The sequence below is a fragment of the Parus major genome, chromosome 4 (genome assembly GCF_001522545.3).
Source record: "Parus major isolate Abel chromosome 4, Parus_major1.1, whole genome shotgun sequence".
Classification (NCBI taxonomy): Eukaryota; Metazoa; Chordata; class Aves; order Passeriformes; family Paridae; genus Parus; species Parus major.
In genome coordinates, this window is record NC_031771.1 from 64438026 (window position 1) to 64450856 (window position 12831).

At 37.7% G+C, this 12831-nt stretch overlaps 1 long non-coding RNA gene across 1 annotated transcript in view; it reads right to left on the reverse strand.

Annotated features, from left to right (window-relative positions):
- The window catches only part of LOC107202796, a 38394-nt gene extending 27954 nt beyond the window's left edge, over positions 1–10440 (reverse strand). The window contains exons 1-2 of the long non-coding RNA XR_001520830.2: positions 10245–10440; positions 7141–7256 (exon numbers count right to left, since the gene is read on the reverse strand). This is a non-coding gene — a long non-coding RNA (uncharacterized LOC107202796). The remainder of the gene's footprint in view (positions 1–7140; positions 7257–10244) is intronic.
- Between the last annotated feature and the right edge of the window lie 2391 nt (positions 10441–12831).

A 12831-nucleotide genomic window follows, 5' to 3' on the forward strand; every position in this document is an offset into this window, starting at 1 on the left:
AAAGAAAAGAAAAGAAAAGAAAAGAAAAGAAAAGAAAAGAAAAGAAAAGAAAAGAAAAGAAAAGAAAAGAAAAGAAAAGAAAAGAAAAGATCAGAAGCATGTGGAGATGGAGGTAAAGGAAAATTGAGAGCAAGTGATCAGGGGAAGCTGGAGTGTAGAATTCAGCTGTTGGTTTTGAGAACTGTCTTTAATTGGGGACAGAGGCCAATGGTTCTCTTCTTCCACTATGGAAAAAAGAAAAAATAATTGCAAAATATAAGATTTCTGTTTATAGATCTCTTCCTACAGCAGAATCCTGAGTCTTCAATAATGAAGTTAGCACAGCTCTCACAGGCAGCATTTCCCAATAATGGCCAATAAAACTTGTCTGCCCTGTCCTAACCCAAGAATATGTGATTCAAAAAAGAGGAATTGTTGATGGTTGATAAGTAAGGCCTGAATTCACACAGCATCTCCCAGGGATTTAGCAGAATTCAGGGGACAGGAGTTTTAGACACATCTTCTTTGGGACAAAGATTGAAATGCAAAAGATACTTTATATGAGCAGAGGCATTCCAATCCCACCTCAGGTCACACAATCTAACTTTCAATATTTTTCTGCAAAGTCCTTAAGGTGAGTTACTGAATTTCAGTCTATGAGAATTATTTGTTCCTGCTGAACAAATAACATGTACTACTACTGAAGCATGAGACAACAAAATCTTTTCTGAATGAATTTATGAATCAAATAGATCTACATGGAAGATTTAAGATAAAAGAAATTTGAAACAGAAATATGAATCCTGGGCCTTGATAAGAAAGAAAAAAAAATTATAGCCCTCTGTGACAGCAGCTGATAACAAAAGACAGATCCACACTCTGTAGTTATTTATTAGAGCTCTTTGGTGCTGTGTGCTCTTTTGTTTTTAGACAGAGAAAGGTTTGCTAGTATAAGATGAAAGAGACTTGTAACTCTTCTGTACAGTGTGCAAATTGATTTTGTGTGCTTTGGGTCAGGGATCCAACTGCAGGACTGGGTTTTGTTCTCAGCTTCAATGCACTTCACTTTTCTGCACCCCATCACCTTCCTGGAGGACACAGCTTGGTTCAGGTGGTCCCCCAAGGAGACCCACAAAGATAACAAGCATAAAAAAATTCTGATGAGACACAAAGGCTTGTTTTTTCAAGGAGTATCCCAATAGAAAAGTGATCTCCTAGCTTTTAATACGTGTTAATTATCTTTGACATAAAACGCTGTGAAGTTCATGACTGTTGTTATACATGTGCCACATCTTGGCTGACTTCCCAAGGATACTTAGACATGAAGAAGAGTGAAAGAGAGGCAAGCATGATACATTATTCAAGTAAGATAATGCAAATAATACAATAAATACAATAATTTACAATAATGTAATAATGTAAATAAACAATAAAGTACAGACTTGACTTGCTTTGACATTCCAAAACCATTTTATTCCAGCCCCTCACTAACACATAAAAGACAAGCAAAATTCTCTGTTTGAAATGAATCCTTCAAGGAAGTCAAGAAAAAAATTAATTTTTTTCAGTAGTCTGCAGTTTTCCTGCATGTCCCATGCAGATCTCTGTACATATATTATCAATATATGTTCATATATCAATAATATTCAAATACTATCCAATAATATTCAAATGTTCATAAACATCATTTATATTATATGATATCTGTGATTTCTGCACTAATCTCATACATGGTTCCATATCTTTAAAACACTGATCAGATCAAGGAGGGTGTTTTTGCACCTACAGAGATAAATTAGCACTTGTTTTGATTAATTAATCTGAACTATTTCCACATCTAACTCAAGGCTGTGTTAATTGTGCACAGAATGCCTCCTCCACAGTACTGTAAAAGGATGGGTGTCAACTCAGACGTAGGAATAAACACAATCAAGATAAATATCAGCTCAGACAAACCTCTGTCCATCAGCAGAGCCCTGACTCCTCCCTGCAGGCAGAAATCTGGATCAGTGTTAACAAGGATGGGCACTCCTGGGATGCATCCCAGAGATTCCAGCTGCCCCAGAGCTTTGTGGGCAGGGAACCTCCAGTCCACACCTGAATCACAAATTCCCTGCCACTCTTATTTGATATCTACTGCTGCCATGGCAATTCTGAGCTCCTCTGGCTTATAGGAACAACAATTCCAGGTTTCACCTCTTCCATAATCTCCAGTACTCTAATTTATCCCATATATCTTGGACTGAATTTAGAATACCTCATGTAGAGGTCACAAGGCAGAGGAGGGATCCTCAGAATACTCAGAAGGTATATGTGCCCCTCCAGTTGTAGACCACAGCCACTTCTCCCTTTCTGAATTATTAATTCCTTTAAATAATTAGCAGACATGCCACTCAATTATCCTTGATTTCCACATCCCATTTAAAGGTCACTAGGTTTTAGAGTCATCCTTAATTTGGCATAAAAATTATCTGTCCTTCCCAGCTCTGGCTTTACATCCCTGAAATCTGAAAAGCACAAAATTAACTTTGACAATGTTAACTCTTTAGTACAGTGGAGTGTGCATACTTCCTCTGCTTTCACTCATGGCAAAAGGCATTGTTCAATTATTTAAATTTAAAGAAAATTACATTTCCTCAGCTTTTTAAAATAAACTATGCCTCTTCTTATAGATCATATTTCAATATTTATACTTATTGAATGTATTAGGACAAAACTGATGTCAGAAATTGTAATACAGCAGAAAAATCCGATCCTGAATTCTCTTCTCCTTTATCTTTATCAGAGTTATTCAAAAATAGAAGATAATCTGATTTTATTTTATTTATTATGTCCTCTGGGTCACAGAGAAATGTGATTTCTCACAGACCAATTGAGTTTTCAATATGCAAAATAAAAAGCTGAATATTCTTAGCTATGCTCCATGACTGATTGCTGTCCTTTCTTCTTTCCTCTAGGTGATGCCAAATTAAATTGCCTTCAGTAAAAACATATAAAATATAATTAACCTTATAACCCAGTTATCCTCAGTGTCCTTTTTCCACTGAGTACAGAGAAACATTTCTTCTTTACAATTACTAAAAATCCAGTGGTGAAACACAGAGTTATCAAAGTGTTGCTGTACCACAGGTAACAACTCTGAGCTGTTGTCAAACTTGCAGCAGTGGTGTGGAACAAACAGCTTTTGTGAGTTTGGGTCGTTATTTCAGTCGGTATTTTCAGTCAATATTTCCTTACAAACTGATTTTGTACCTTGAAACAACCTCAGCAATTAGACTGAGCTGTAGCCCTGTCAGTGAGTGGCTCAGAGATCCCGTGCACATCCCTTTCCCTGTGTGTTTGTCCCCCTCCCACTCTTGCCTGCTTTACAGGAGTGTCACCCTGAAAATCAGGTTTTCTGACATTGTTTTCATAGTTTCCAAACACTTTCCCAGGAAAGGAACTATAAACATAGATGTTTATACATTCCATTAAAGACATGCCTTTTGATGGAGGTTTCTTATGACCAGGGTGGTTGGGAAGGTGGTGACCTGACTATCTAATCCCTGGTCATTGCTGAGAACCTAAAAATACTGAAATGACAGAATAAAGTTGCTTCTTCCTCTTCCACACCTCAAGCAATGTCTGTGTAAATCATTTCATGTCCAACAGTGACACTGGAATGCAGGGAAGATTAGCCAGGAATTTGATATATAAATGATTGTATCTTTTTTCTGACATTACAGGTATTTCCAAACCACAGGATACCAACAGTTGGGTATCTCTAGAAATGGATCCTACCAGTCCCAAACGCTGCTGTTCACGAGGAGACAGTGGCTGATTGGTGTAATTAATTGGTGTAATTAATACCTGGCTGCAAAGGGCAGTGTGCTTGGCTGCTCTCTGCTAGAAAGAAAGATGGAAAAAAGGGATTGGGACATCCTTGGGCTGTGTCTGAAAGCTGAGGTACCAGTTATTATTACCAGGTATCCTTTTCCCACTTGGCACTTTTGGTAAAACCCCAGGAAGGCATCCTCCCCCTTCAGTCTTGGAAAGCCATCAGCTTTACACAGAGATGTTGCCTTAGGACTAGGCAGAAAAGACCTTTATCTCTTTGGGTTGTTGCTGCTATCATGCATTCAGCTTTCATTATGGAAAACTATTTCTTAAAGTGCTGAATTTATTTAGGGGATCTGCAGACAGAAGTTGTGTTTAATAGAAGACTATTAAACTACACATGAACTGTGAATTTCCAGTGGATTCAAGTTCCATCAATATCTGAAAAAGACTAAATGTAGATGGCTGCAAAGAGCCACAGGTGAGTGTAAACCATCTCAGGAGATCATAATCACCTGTGGATCCATGTTGTTAATGTTCAGGAACACACATAATCACGAATTATTATATGAAGGTGCTTTATTGAAGAGCTCTGGGTGTCAGGGGTACACAGACCCAAATCTGACCCATCATGGTTTTGAGTTGAACGTGTTTTTATACACTATCATTATATAACTTACATATTAATTATTAAACTGACATTATTCTATTGTATACATTGTTTTTACCCAAGCATGGATTTCTCGTGATCCCCCCCAGCCCCCTAACATTGTCCCTCATGTTCTCTAAACAATAATTATATCTAATCACATCTAACAATTGTATCATTTATCATCTACTGATTTCACAGGTGCAGTTTCACCTGATCTTTAGCAAGCACAAGGCCTAACATTTCCCAGGGCCTACTTTTCCCAGGGCTTGCCAAGCTTGACTTTCTTTCTAAGTCCCCAAATTTTCTACGATTTTAAAACTTTTTACTATTAACATCACCAGAACTCACTGGTCTTACTGCAGCTGAAGTTTGATATTATGGTTGAGTTTCATGTATTAAGACAAAGCACAGCTTTCCCAAAGTCTTTTGATCACCACACTGTCATGAGCTCATATGAGTTATCTTCACAGTTCACTTTGAATCTGGCATTGGTAAAATTAATTTATTTGCTTAGCAGTTCTTTCACACCTGATTGTTTTTTCATTTGTCTTTTCTATTGTCATTGAAGAGACAAAGAAAGTTATAAGTGATGGACAGTTTATCACTCATCTGGACTGTGGACACCTTTAATGACACCAGGGGTGTCCCCAAATAATTCTAAAGTTCTTGGGAAGGGTGAAGAAAAGTGAAACTAAAGATAAGAGAGTAAGAGCTATATTTCCTTCAGAAAACTCCATTCCTCCATAAATAACAAGAAATAATTTCCAACTGTGTGTTCCCAAAACTATTTCTCTCTTACTCTCTATCTAAAAAGATGTACCAGGGATTCAAACAACTGTGCCCATAATACTTAGGTAGTTATCATTCAGAATCACAAAGCTCAGAGTGCAATTAAACCTTCCCTCTGCCAGGCTCTGTGTAAATCAGCAGATGCAGAAGGCACATCACAGAAGGCACAGATGAAAAGGCAGACACCATCTCTGTGCCTCCTTTATGGGGGTAAGGCAGAAAGATCAGCACATCCCCTAAAGCATGTGTTCATGTTTACACACTCAGGGTACAGAGGGGTCTCCACTGTCCTGCCAGGATCCCTGAGCATCTCTTAGGTCCTCTCCAGCCTTTCAACAGCCTTGCTGGGAGGGGATGGGGATCCACAGGCAAAGAACAAACCACAACAGAACAAACCCCAAATCACACAGCACTTTGCTGCTTGGCTGTAGGACTGGAGTCCTCTGAGTTTCAGAACTTCACGTGTGTGGGAAGTTTGAGAGCCTGAGCTGTGGCCTTACTCACATCGTGGTGCAGATGCAGAGGTAAAGAAACTCATTTGCTGTCTCCTGGAGACCAAAGGCAGCAGCAACCCATGGGCCATGCTTGCAAACTCCCTTTCCTTTTTTCATCTATTGGCAAACACCCCTTATTTATTAATTAAATTAATAACCCTACCTGTAAATTTTATACTTCATCACCCAAAGTGAAATCACGATGGTGACACAAAGAAAATAAATTCAGAACAAGCCTGCCAATCGTGTGTTTTCAAGCCAGGCTAAAAGAAAGGAATCACTGTGATAGATAAAGGCAGCAAATATCTGTACACAGCTCTGCTTTCATCCTCCTCTCTCTGACAGAACTTGTTTGGGGTTTTTTTTCATATTCTGTTATAAAGGCTATACATTGACTATGATATGTACTCAGGTTGATTTTGAGACTGTTCCCTTCAGTTAGATGAGAAGGAGCTTGACTGAAGTGTGTGGACATAGTTTAGTTATTTAAGACAAGAATTAATCTTTTCTGCTCATGTATTATAGAGCACTTCTAAATACCAGCACCAGTTTATGTATTAATGAACACTTTTGAAGATTAATAAGGGACTTTTTTTTTTTATTTTTTCCTTTTTTAAAAAAGAGAAACCTGTGCAATAAATGCTGAACAATGCCAAAACTTTGAAACACAAATATAAATCCAACAAAATACCTACTGATAAGCTCAAAGAGAAAAATCAAACTCTAGGGAGGGGTGAGCAAGCAAGAATTGGTATTTCAAAGAAATGTATACTGTAGTATTATATATTAACTCTATTTTGGAGTGTATTGCAGTATCATATCCCCCCAGTTGTGTTGAAGAAGGGATGCACTGATACAGATCTTTTTATAGCACCAAGTCCTAGAACACTATGAACTCATATTGCAGGATGTTTTCTCAGCTGTCTGATTATTCTGTTTTATGAACCAGCTTTATTTGAAGGATGTTTCCTGCACTCAGTTGGGGCTCAGGCTCTGAGAAATTTCCATTACACTGAGCATCCTGGGATTTATTGAATAGAAATTGCTGTAGAGGCAAGGACTTGGTTTGTCTCTAAAGCTGGGACGAGTAAGGTGAACCCTCTCTTCCACATAGCCTGGGGCTGTATGCACTGCTGATTACCCTTGTTATTTCTGAGTTATAAATGTGACCAAGCAGCTTTAGCCTCATTATGGCTAGCACAACACACACAGGGAGAACAAAGCAACATTCTGCTCTTTGAATCACTCTTGGAAATACATGTCAGACCCAAAGACAGCTTTACTGAGACATGGCCACCCTCAGAAAGAGTGAAGCAGTGACAGTAATTTCTATAAACTAATGGTGGATTCATCTAGTAAACATTTATTTTGTTCATCCCTAAAATATTACAACTTTTCCCCATGGCTTACCTTAAGGAAAACATGACATATGCACCAATAAATTGGATCCTACTGTCTTCTGAAAATGAGCTTAATAGCATATGCATCACAGGCTCTTCTAATTACTTCTGCCTTTGCATTAACACCTGCAGGACAAGGACAGTCTTCAGAATCCAGATAAAACTGGACCTACTTATCAGCACTAGGAATATATTATTATTATTATTATTATTATTATTATTATTATTATTATTATTATTATTATTATTATTATTATTATTATTATTATTTGCAACAAAGCAAAAAGTGACATAAATTGAGGATGTGAGAATCCACTAACCCTATAATCAAAATCAATAGAATTTCCACTCGATTTTTGTGCTTTTCAGATCAGGGGTAAATCCAGGCCCTGTACTTAGTTTTCAGTGATCTCTGACACAGAAGAGGTAAAAACTGAGGGATTTGATCCTCTAGTTCTGGAAATGTAGATTCAGTTTCCCTCTGACTAAAGCAGGCTGCCAGGAACTAAATTATATATTTTTATTTTTTTTTTTTATTGTTCATAAATTACTGTATCATAGAATCAATTAGGTTGGAAAAGCCCTCTGAGTCCAGCTTATAACCAAATACCTCTATTTCAACTAATTCTATGTCAAATCTCTTCTTAAACACCTTCAGGATCAGTGACTCCACCATCTCCAGAAAATTACTTCAGATTAGGTTCAATTAAGTCCCATTTTTAAAATATTTTGGTTTCTTGAAAAATGGTTTAATTTCAAATTATGGGGAACACTTAATTTAAAGCTTCCTAATGCCCTAGAGTTTTGTTTCTTTCAGTTTGGTATTTTCTAACTACCAGCAATGTATGATCAGTGGAAATTCGAAGACACTCCAGTAACATCAGTAAAAATGCTGGTAAGTAAAAGAAATCAGCCTGATAATTGCCTATGATAGCAAGTCCCTTAACTTTTCTATATAGACTTGAAAAATTACAGTTTGATGTTCTGATGATCTTTTTCCTCCTGATTTTCCTCCTTCCACCTGCTCTGAAATGTAAACAAACCAAAACACGGATGCTCTTTTGGGATGAGTATTTACTGCCACATGAACACTGAGCTTCTGTGTATCACAAGTGTGGCATCATTTATTCAGAAATGCTTTGAAAAATTGCATTCCCCAGATTTTTTTTGCATAAACAGGAGGGATCTGCTTGTTTTATAACCGAGCTGAGTCCTGTGAAGCACAAGCCATGCTCCTGAACTATCAATTCAAGGGATTCACTTAGAGCCAAAGAGCTTTAAGGCTGTCTACTTGACAGTAGAGGCATATTTTATAATCTTTCCCTTCTCCCATTGTGTAGGAAGCAATTCTACACTGGTACTTTAACCTTCATCTACAAAGAACAATTGTTCTCTTCATGGAGTCTGTGCTGTTTTCACTTCAGGAATACACTGAAGAAATTATTAATGGCAGAAGTTACAGGAAGAATGGTGTTCTTATAGCAAACACTCCCAGTTAAATGCAGACAAATATTGGTTTAAAGGTATAGAGTTCCTAACATCTGGGAGGGTTGGTTTTGTTTTGCTGATTTATTTTTCCATTTCCTTCTTCTCTTTTCTGACATGCAAATATCATAAAAATCTTTTCCATGTAGCTGGCCAGACCTACATAACAACATTCAACCAAAATAAATATACATCCAATCTGTGTGTGTTGCAGTATTTCTGAAAGAAAATGACTAAACCCGTATTTCAGGACCTGCTCATTAGTGGTAGGAGATGGTAGAAGAAGGATTAAATTTAAATTCTATGAGATTCATAGGGTCACATGCTAAAAAATTGCAGAGTCAATGTAGAAACAGTGTTGGGAAATGTTCCAAATCCCAGGCTTCCTTATTCCAGAAAAACTTATTTCTGAAAGAGATTTCAAGTGAAATTATGTTTTTTCAGCCTCTGCTTATTTGAACCAGGGTGTCCTTCCAGGGCTCATCCAGTTTCTAGGCATTAGGCATTATTTTGGCCACTCCTGTTGTTGTGATTCTTTTCTAAACTCAGAGTCTTGTTCCACATGTTCCTAGGCAGCTCCCCCATGACTGCAAAGAGTGGAAAATATTTTTACCATATCCTGCTTCAGTCACTATAGGCAGATTGACTGCCTTACTCCAAAAATTGGATGGATTATGTATTTATTAGAGGAGAGTCTAAACCTGTGATTCCCATTTTCACACAAACATCTTGCCCCTGGTTTCAAGTTAACAAAAACAGAAGTGAAATGAAGATTCTCCAAGGGCTGGAGCCTCTCTCTGCTGTGAAGACAAGGTGAGAGTTGTGGTTGCTCAGCCTGGAGAGGAGAAGGCTCCAGGGAGATCTTCCAGAACCTTCCAGTGACTAAAGGGACTCCAAGAGAGCTGGAGAGGCACTTGGGACAAGGGATGGAGAGACAGGACACGGGGAATTGTTCCCCACTTCACATCTAGATGACATCAGTAGAAATCTTTAAGGCAAGATCAATTTAGTTAGAACTAAAAGCAGTTTAAAATAACTCATTTCAGTAATAAATAAATAAATTAGAATAGAGTCTGGCTTCACTCTGTTACCTTGAGGGCTGTGTGAAAACTAAGAACTGGGAATATAAGAAATATTAAATGCACGTACCAGGAATTTACAAAAAATAACCATAATAATAATAAAAGTCTGATTTAAAATGTCTGAAAGCTTGAAATTGGACATTATTTAAATGAAAATAAGGCAATGGCTAAACAGAACCAGTGCAAACTTAAGAGGACCACACTTATACAAATAAAAGTGAACACAGCCAGAAGAAAATCAGTCTATATATCTATCAAAACAAATAAAAGGCAGCAAGACCAGATAAGAGATTCTTTTTAGCAGATGATTTTGTCAATTACAGAACTAACCAGCCACAGCTGAATAACATCCATGCTTTGATGAAAGATCACTATCACAACTCAAGCTCTGTAGAGGAGCCACAAATAACTGTGCTCAATTCATCAGTTATTTCACATGAGCTGAGCTCATCCCTCCTCTCTGCTCCCAGCCCCCAGAAAAATTCACTTTACAAGCACAGAGGCTGCACTGTAGTTTTCCCATTGGGTCCCACCCTATTTTTTTTACCTGTCACTCCCTTTTCAGAAAGAATTTTCATAGCTGATGAAATGAGTACACTGGAGTCCTGTTTCTGGGTTTATTTCCTTCTTGCTCTGCTTATATGTTCCAAATAGAGATTATAAATTGCAGGTTAAGACTTCCCATCTCATATATGGGAGTACTTTCTGCTAAACTACTTTACTGCAAAGACAAGGCACTGAAGGCATTTTCTTCACTGGTGTTGTTTTGAGGTACTTAAAATTACTGGAGTACTCAAAAGTTATGGAGAGCCTTTGAGGCAAAAGGAGGTTGTGAAGCTCTGGGATTGCTGCAGAGTTCTCCTGAGACCTGTGGTGCTTTTTATTTAACACCTCCCTCTCTGAACCTGATGAAAACATGTGAAATGCACTGACCCATTTTTCACAAAAATATCTGACCCCGTGCATATTTTACATATAATGAAACTGTGGAATGCACCAATACCCGTGTGAAAACCTTAATTTTAACAGTTTTCAAGAGAGTGCTTTTGGTCCTGTCAACAGGAGCCAAAGATGCCCCAGTGTCCATTCTACTCCTGCTGTTTTTCCTACTCACTTCTCTGCATTCAGACAAAGAATCATCCACTTTCCTGTGAGACCACATGCTCTATCCATATCCATAATATTTAGGATAACACTACACTAAGAAATATTAGATTTTTAGAAAGGAAGTTGAGGAATGATGATACGAAAACATCAGAGGAATTTCCACCAAGTACCAAGCTGAAATATTTGGGTAAGAGCAGGCAGGTATTTAATCCAGGCTGAAAAGCATTTATGCTTGCTAATTAAGCCCATTGAGGGCATGAGTCAGCTTCATTTTGATCCAATTGTATCCTCCTGGGAATATGACTGACTAAAAAAATCTGCTCTGAGTCCAGTCACAATTATAAGATAGGGGCTAATGCTGATGATACAGTTAGTCTGACAGATTGAAACAACTTTAGTTAATTATAATCTTAAAATCCCTAGAGAAAATCTCTAAATGTCTTACTCTATTTTCCCAGCGAATCCTGGGATGTATTCCTTCTTTAATTTCTTCTTACTTCTAAAAGAACTTTTTCCCTGGTAATTCTATTAAATGACATGTCAGAGGGAGAAATGAGTATTTCATGATTTTTTTGCTCGTTTTTCAGTGTGACCTAAACTGTAGTCTGAATTTTAATTGCATTATCACACAAAGACTTAAAACTCAAATTATTAGGCACTTTAAAAATAAATAAATAAAAAAGGTAGAGAGAATAAAAACATACACTTAAAGTAATCTGTGGACATAATCTTTGAAGGGTTTGGTTGAGAGGCATTGCCACACAAACAATAGATCCAGAAATGTCCCAGCTATGAAGAAATTTAACTCTATCTTTGACAAAACCAGAACAGGAGATAAAGTATTACCCACAACACTGGGTGGTATCCACTGCAGTTAATTCTGGGCATGTGGATCTTTGTCTCTGAAATGCTGGTTTAAGCTGCATTTCTAAACAATGGAATAAAGAATGGCTTTTAATACTTGCTACAATGGACAAATAAAGCAGGTTATCAAACTCCCACTGTCTTTTCTTCACTGGCTGCAAACAGCAGGTTGGGAAGGAGCTGGGATGTCATTCTGAATGTCTGAAACAGATAAAAGGTGTGCAGTGAGGAGTTTTTAAATAAGGTTAAAGTCCTCCAGAGGAAATATTACCTTCTGCCATCCCCTCCTTTTGCTTTCTTTGAGGACTTTTAGAACATGAGCAACGGTCTTGACATGTCAGAAAGACAAGAGCTGATATCCCCTGGAAAAGGAAACAACCTCTCCCAGTCTGACCCTGCTGAACACATGGTGAAAGTCTGCACCACTGATCTCAGCTCCACTGCTGGCAGCAAAAGCTTTGCCTCTGTGTCTTGCTCTCCCCTTGCAGCTGTGCAAAGCCATGAAGATTAACTGAGTCAAGTACTGTGTTATCAATCCGCTGTTTAAGTGACTTGATCCCATTCTCAGCACTGTTAAAATTCAGATGAGTCCACTCTATCTATTGCCAGGTATAGCATTTTTTTCACCTCCTAGAAAATACAGGGTTTGTTCAAAATTTAACTAGTTTCTAGTATTTACCATGGGTCACCCTACCTTTTCTTATTGTGCTGAGAACCAGGTCCAGAACAGGCGATGTGTTTATGTCTTGGTACATATAGATGAATTTTTGTATTTACTGTGCCAATAATGATTCCTTCTCCTGAAGTCACGAGTGCTCTGAGCAGTGCTCTACAGAGATTCATCACAATATGTCACACAGTAAGAAAACACTCATCAAAACAGCAAGAGAAAATACTAACCTTGACTCCTAGTGGCAAGAGTTTTGGAGAGAATATCATTGTTTTGGCCAAAAACAAATCAGTAGTAAAGACACAATCTGTTCTCGTCCTGCAATCCAGGCAAAATGAAACTTTATTCTGAAGAACTTTATTCTTCAATTTTCAGTGACATTCAGGGTGATTTGGACTATATTAATATTTTCTATATGTTCTATTTCATTCACCTAAATCCCTAAACTTGCAAATTACCTTTAGCAAACACATCTACAGGAACCAATAAACTT